Raw genomic sequence first — 8339 nt, forward strand, 5'->3', positions numbered from 1 at the left:
TGAATCTATGTATCCCCAGAAAGTTAGTGAACTTGCACACCGCAGAGGAACCCGCAGCGATTGAGGAGGAAGCCTAAGAGGCGGTGTAAGCAGAAACGAATGGACAGAGGCATGGGAATGTATAAAACAGTAAAAATAGAGAACTGTTGGAGCTGTTGGTATGGTGAAGAACCAAAGTGTTTGGTAGCAGAAGCAGCAGAAGCAGTAGAGGCAGTAGAAGCAGCAGAGGCAGCAGAGGCAACAGAGTAGGAGTGAAGGAGAATTTCAGCTGAACAAATATTGGCAGCATATCAGTTTATACCAAGGTTGGGTTGGAGACCAAGAGGTTGGAGCCTCATAACTGAACAGGACTGAATTCCTTGGAAGTAGGTGCTCTTAAGTGTAGAACCACTGCAAAACAGAGTTGGTGCTCTAGAGGGTTGATCCTCACTAAAGTCCAAGTTGGAGCTTGGTAACTAATCACAATCAGATATATACTTATATTGTATTTATTTCATTGCACTGTGTTGTGTTTTAATAAAATCATTACTTCCAGCTGTTGATTTCTGTGTTCTGTGTATACATATACATATCTATATATGCTTTTGGCAATCACTAGAACAATTAAAAAAAAATACCGATTCACCCCCCCCCCCCTCCCAGTATTTCAAACATTAAGGGCACAAAGGATCGTAGTGGAATCCATCAAAGGTTCTCTTGTTCCATTCGTTGCAAACTTGAAGACTTCCAAGGCTATGTATGATAAGCTAGTGAATTTATATTTGGTAAGTGTTGGAAATACAGAGGGGGACGGTGAATCAGTATTCCTTTTCAATTGTTACTTTTACTAGTTACATCACTTATATTTAGAACACAAAATGAACAATAAGAATAAATGATTTTATTAATTTCTTCAATAAATAAAGTACAATATATGTAGGGCTCCAACCCTAGATGAAGAGACTGATCTTCAATCTCCCAGGCTCCAACCTGTATTTTCCAAGCACTGAATTGGACTTCCAAGGCTCCAACCTTGTCAATTTTGAGGCACCAACCTCAAGGGCTCCAATCTATATCTGGTGCAGGCTCCAACCTAGTTTCTTGAGGACTTCGATCCTCTAGGGCTCGACCCTATCCTCCAAGGCACCAAACTTGTCTTTTCGAGGCTCTAACCTCTTGGGCTCCAACCCTCAGCTTCACTTCGTCAATATGTATTTGGTTATACTTCACGACTCCCAATGTCTTCTTCAACGAGCCTTGTCAATCTTTGCTTAGTCTTCACTTTGGTCTCCACGTTACATCATCAATGACAACCTTGTTCTCTTAGAAGGTGTCACCACTGCTCTTTATCGTACCCAAGCAATTTCTTTAAGGTGACTACAACAAGACTTCAATCATGCTACTCCTTGATGATTTTCATAACAAAATGTTTGCTTCAACAAGTCAACAAAAAGATCTTCAATTAATCTTTAATGTTATAGGGACCAACCCTATATATATATATATATATATATATATATATATATATATATATATATATATATATATATATATATATATATATATATATATTATTATCACAATAAAATACAACCAGAAGAGAAAAACATTGGGAATTCAAATTTATTCAGCACTGTCTAACACATTCCTGAATTTCATTTCATTGAACATATCATAAAATTTACATATATTTAACTAAGGCCATAAAGAAATCATACAAACTAATATAAAAACACGTATGTACTGTTCACCAGAAGACGAGACTCCACTTGATTTGCCGTTACTTGTCTTCCCTTGTTGTTGGTCACCTCTGAGAGTGAATGACGACGTACTTGACCCGAATGTGATGACCCACCAATTAACTTCCCAGCCTAGTCCTTGGGAACTCTTCTTCCCCGCAGATCCTTGAGCTACAATGGGGTTATACAATGGAGGAATGCAATAGCTGGTAGAGGAGAGCACTCATTGGCTCAAGAGTCCCCTCTATAAAATCCTCTACCTCACCAAACTCACTATAGTTTTGTAATCACTGCTCTGACATAGTCTCATCTATCCAACAATAGGGTTCCCAAAAGTCCCTTCTCCCATGGCTTGCCCCTTCTTTTATAGGAGTCCTTATAGGTGACACTTGGCATGTCATTCATAATTAATTATTTTTTTATAATTCAAGAGTTTGATTATTCACCCACCCATGTGTCACTCTCTCATCAAGGGTCTCCAAAATTGTTTACTTAAATTTTAATTTAAAACTAATATTTTCCTCACCTCAACAAGATTCCTATTTCTTTTCCTAGTTGCCTCTTGATCCCCCTTTTTACTCCTTAATTTGTGTTCATTACTAAAGTCAATTAATGAGTCAAGATTTGATCCCCTATCTACTCCCTAATTTAACTCAAGTTATCTCTTAGATGGATATTCTTATGTTGGTTGTTGCCACATGGAGGTTCTCTGCATTTCTCTAAAATTTAATTTATTAATCTTATTTTAATTCACCATCCTCTTCTCTTAATTAGGTTTAACTATTTTAGGATTAATCTTTATCCTTACAATTATGTCCCTCTTTCCCCTTTTACCTAATTAAACTACATAATCTACCTACTATTTTCCAACATGGGAAGGGTAGAGTTTTTAAGGTAACCTATTTTATTTCTTCCTATGATCCTCTTAACCCAAGTTTTATTTTTGATTTAATTACCTCGGTTTCTAACATCATTTACCCTTGATGTAAATTTACCTAGTTTTCATTTCTTGATTATATTTATTAATTTATTTATTTTTAATGATTCCAAGGGTGCCAAGTTTGGTTGTGCCCTTCAAGAACTTCCCTTGAAGTTCCAAGGGTGCCACACCTAATTGTTTATTTGTAATGCCAAGGGTGCCAAGTTGGTCATGCCCTTCAAGAAATTCCCTTGAAGTTTCAAGGGTGCCACACCACTTGCCCTTTAAGCATTCAGTGACTACGAGGGGAAAGTATAGGTGCAACGTCATAGACCACTATCATCTCTTATGTTGCCTGCTATAGTGAGACTAATGGTGTCAGGGATCAAGGAATCCGCCTTGATGCGTGCCCCCCGGTAAAATCCTCATGTTAGTCATTGTCATAATAGCATTATTATCATCACCTGGTCATTTACATCATTGTTCATTGTGAACCAAAACTAATGCAAGTAGGTAACATAAGGGACGCATCCATCATGGCTATCATCATCATAACATCAAATAGATAACAAATATAACCATTTATGCCACAATCATCATAATATCAATAGAGAACATGCATAACCATTAATTCTATCTTCATCATAATATCAATGGAGATCATACATAAACGTCACAACCACTAATATCACAACCAATAATAATAGAGTCATGTGTCTGGATCCTCAACTTGAGGTCCTCAAATAATAAAATGGGGGCCTTAGGGCTAAATAAATGTTAATCTCATATCATTGTCAGTCAACTAGAGTGGGGCACTACATACACCCCCTATTAATAATAGATTTCATCTCGAAGTCCTTGGAATAGGTAAGGAAAATGGTGACGCATCTCCTCGGCATCCTCCCAAGTAGCTAAACTAGGACTATAATTGTCCCACTGGACCTTAACTTGGTCCACTAACCATCATCTAATCTACAAAGTTCGTTGGTCCAGTATGCGAACTGGTTCGGCCATTACTATTCTCTTGACCAAAACCTGTAAATGACCAAAGTCAATAACATGCAAAGGATTTGAAATATAATGATGCAAAACATAAATATGAAACACATCATGCATACGTGCTAAAGATGGAGGTAAGGCAAGCCTATATGCCACCAACCCTTTCCTTTCTAAGATTTCAAAAGGTCCCACAAACCGTGGAGACAATTTTTCTCCCATTCCAAATTCTTATAGAGCTTATTTTGGGGCCTTACTCTCAGGAACACCCTATCTCCCAATTCATAACTTCGATCTACCTGATGAGCATCAACATAGCTCTTTTGTCAATCTTGCACTTCCTTTAGCCTCTCCCTAATCATAGTCATTTGTTCTTCCATATCTTGCACTACTTCTGGTCCTATTAATACTCGGTCCTCTAGTTGGTCCCAACTGAGAGGTGTTTTGCAAGGTCTTTCGTATAAGAACTCAATTGGCGCCATCTTGATGGAACTCTGATAACTATTATTGTAAGAAAATTCCACGAGGGGTAAGAACTCCTCCCATCTCTTTTGTTGGTTCATCACATACATCTGAAGCATGTCTTCAAGGATTTGATTAGTCCTTTCTGTTTGCCCATCTGTCTCAAGGTGATAAGCAGTGCTGAAGTTCAACTGGGTTCCCAAGGCTTCTTGGAAACTGGTCCAAAACCTTCCTGTAAACACTGCTCCCCTATCAGATATGATCTTCCTAGGCACTCCATGCAATCTCATAATCTCATCAATAAACTCTGGCTATTTCCGGTGCCTTATATGTAGTCTTAATTGGTATGAAATGGGTGCTCTTGGTCAACGTGTCCACCACTACAAATATGGAATCATGTCTTCTTGAGGTCATTGGTAGTCCCACAATGAATTCCATTGATATAACTTCCCATTTTGATTTTGGTATCTCATGGGGTTACAATCATCCTGTTGGATGTCTGTGTTCAACTTTTACTCACTGACACTCTAAGCATCTTGTTACCAATTTTATGATGTCCTTCTTCATCCCTTTCCAAAAGAAGAGTGGTCTTAGGTTCGCACTCATCTTCTTAACACCAGGGTGTGTCATCTATACTGCGCGATGTGCTTCATTCAATATTAACTGGCGTATATCTTCATTTGGTGGTACATATATCCTTCCCCAAAATTGTACTAGCCCATCATTATCAAGGGAGTATTCTTCATATTTTGGGACCCTCATTTGATCCTCCCTCAAACTTTTGCTAATCTCCTGATACCAGGTGTCTTTAAATTGTAAATAAAGTAGTTTCTCCCTCAAATTTGTATTTAAGGGAATCACTGAAAATATCTGAGGCCTCCTACTTAAGGCATCAACCACCCTATTTATGTTCCTTTTATGTAAGTGATATCAAAATCGTATTCATTAATTAGCTCAAACCAACATCTTTGTCTTGTATTTAAGTGGTCTTGAGTGAATATGTGTTATGGCCCACAATGGTCAGTCCTAAGATCAAACTTCCTTTCTAGAAGTAGTGTCTCCAAATCTTTAATGCATCAACAATTTTCTGCCATTTCTAGATCATGGGTTGCGTAGTTTTCTTCGTGGGTTCAAATTTTTCCTCGATGCATAAGTTATTACTCTTCCTTCTTGCATCAACACACAACCTAGCCCTTCCTTGGAGGCATTAGTGCAAACCAAAAATTCTTGTTCCATATCTGGCACCTTCAAAATTGGTGTTGTCGTTAATAACACCTTTAACCTTTGGAATGTCTCTTCACATTTTTCAGTCCAAATGAATTTCTTGTTCTTTATTTGGATCTCGGTAATGGGGTTTCCTATCTTTGAAAACCCTTCGACAAATCTACGATAATACCCTGCCATGCCCATGAAACTTCGTATTTCATGATCATTGGTTGGTGTTGGCCATTCCATGATGGCCTCGTTCTTTACCGGGTCTACTGCGATAGCATCCCCATAGATAATGTGCCTAAGATAATGAATCTTGGTTTGGTAAAAGGAACACTTACAACTTCCTGTATAATTGGTTCTCTCTAGGACATTTTAGAACTATCATTGAGTGTTCTTCATGCTCTTCGACTAGAAAGTTGATGTTGCCTTCGGAGTATTTGAAGGATAATATTTATTTATTTATTTTTTCAAAGGTTTTGGTGGAGTGTATTTTGGATTCTAATTATCTGATTTCTATTGGTACTGAACGATTGAAATTCATTTCCGTATACAGATCTTCAGTAGCCTATCATACTTATATTGAAACTAATTTTGGTATGTTAGCAACATTACAATTGAACTAGATAAACCATGGATTACTGCAAAAGTTACAGTATGAAGTTAATGGTTATCTTATAACAGTACCCATTCTTAAATATTGGTATGGAGATTCATCTATTTGTGTTTGTGCATTTGAAACTTCTTGTTGCTTGCAAGAAATACTCTGAAAATGACTACTGAATGCCTATAGGTAGGAAATACTTTTCCAGGAATTTAAATATGTAATAGTACTAAAGAGTCATTAATGAATTTTGATTATAAATTTCCTAATCAAGTTGTAAAATAAGATGTGAGGTAACTGTTACAAACGTTCCATATATTGCACATTAATGGAGGAGTATATTGCACATTAATGGAGAAGTGTATGGCATTATTATAGCTATTATCTAAATTGATAAGTCATTAATTCAATAATTTTTATTGCTGGAATTTAGAGCTGTGAATCTACAACGAACTCTTTTGCATTTAGGTCCCCACATATTAGGCTGAATAAGATGATGACAACATCTCACTTTGCAAGAACATAGAAAATAATCTCTTAATATAAAATCAAATAAGATTTCAAAATAAATAAGTTTTCAAAACATGTACTTGATAAATTAAAAATGTTATTAATGCTTTATATATATATATATATATATATATATATATATATATATATAAATATCAAACTATTGAAAAAAAAACAAAAACTTTTAAACTAATAGGAGAAAAGCAAAAACTCTTTACAATATTCTCAACTTCCTTTAAAACAAGGACTAAGAATATAGTGACCTTCTATCATATTTTAAAATATAAATTAAAATTCCTTAAAAATGCTATAAAATAAAATTTTAAATTATAAACCATACATAAATTATCCTAGCTTTTAATAATTTCTACACTTTTCTTTTTACATATTAATAATAATAACATTTATTTCTAGACAATAAAAATAACAAACTCAGTACATTAACAAACAAAATAGAAATATAAAGATTACAATAAGCATGTATCTGTGTTTGAAATTTGTGATCTGACATGAGTTGAAATCGCTGATTATCAATCAGTTTACTCTACAGGGAATTAATTATGTCGTTTAGAAAAGGGCAACACAGAAAATGCAAGTGAAAGATAGAGTTTATGAAATGAATAAGGAAATTTGGAACACAAAAGAAAACTTTATAGGATTTGTAATGTCGAATGAGCAAGGCTAACAAATGTATGATGATGCTGAGCTTGATGATATTGACCCCTTTTTTAATTGTATGTCTTAAGGTGTGCATGGAAAGGCAATAATCTTCCTATTACTTGTCTCTTGACTCAATTATTTTGTAATAATCATTTTCCGCACTCAAATATATCACGAGAATTATTGGTTGTGTAAACATACGATAAGTTTTTATTTTTATTTTTATTTTTTTCAATATATTTTAATTCTATGGTAACTTTCTTTTTCTTTTTTTTTTTACCTCGTTTCCTGTTTAATAAAAATTGAAAGTGCAATTTCCAAAACCTGTAACCATCTCTAAGACCTATACAATTTCCAAGGTCTAAAAATTGAAAGTGCAATTTCCAAAACCTGTAACCATCTCTAAGACCTATACAATTTCCAAGGTCTATGTGACTCTGCTTTGCATGTTTTAATAGAGATATTGTCATTGACGAATGAATATAATGATTGATTGAATGCATTTCAAAAGCATCTAGTTATGTCAGCGCTGTAGTAAAATCTGCGACCTTTATTCCTCAGAATCTCAAAAGACATACACATTAATAATTGAAGCTGATAAGCTGGTATAATGCACATGACGCACTGAGGGAAATACTTCCAAGTTAGCAAGAAAAACCAACATCTAAATTTCTCAGATGCCAAAGCCTATTGTCTCATTAAAAAAAAATTCATTTACCTTTAGAAAAACAATTAAGTTGGCTAAAATGAATATGCATACTTAGAGAAAATGAAACTGATATTATATTGATCATTTTGAGAAAGAGAAACAAATAGATCCACTTAGCACAACGCACAATATTCAGATGAATATTAGTATTGTCATTGTTGTTGGGGACTTGAAGATACAGGGAAAAATATCAAGAGTTCAACGCAAAAGCTATACAGCTCTTATGAATATTGCTTGAAAAGTGGGATTTCAAAAGTTACAGCTTCATTTTTGCCTTTGGTTTTGCTAAGAAAAACAAATTGCAACTCTGTTAACATTGAGAATAGAAACAAACAAACCCTAAAAGTGTAGAGAGAGTTCTGTTTTGTGTGAAAAAAGGTAAACACCAGTGGTTTCTTATCTGTGAGAAATAAGCATTGCTTTATTTCAGAGAAAGCATCGAAAGGAGTATTTATACCAAATACCTCGTCATAAGCTCCAACATTAGCAGTTTTGGGCTTGTCTGGTCCACTCTCGTTAACTCTATGAGGTGGTGATCGAGAACCATGTTTC

This window comes from Pinus tabuliformis, chromosome 3_2 (genome assembly GCF_031772625.1).
Source record: "Pinus tabuliformis cultivar Carrire ecotype Pingquan chromosome 3_2, CPIR1, whole genome shotgun sequence".
Taxonomy (NCBI): Eukaryota; Viridiplantae; Streptophyta; class Pinopsida; order Pinales; family Pinaceae; genus Pinus; species Pinus tabuliformis.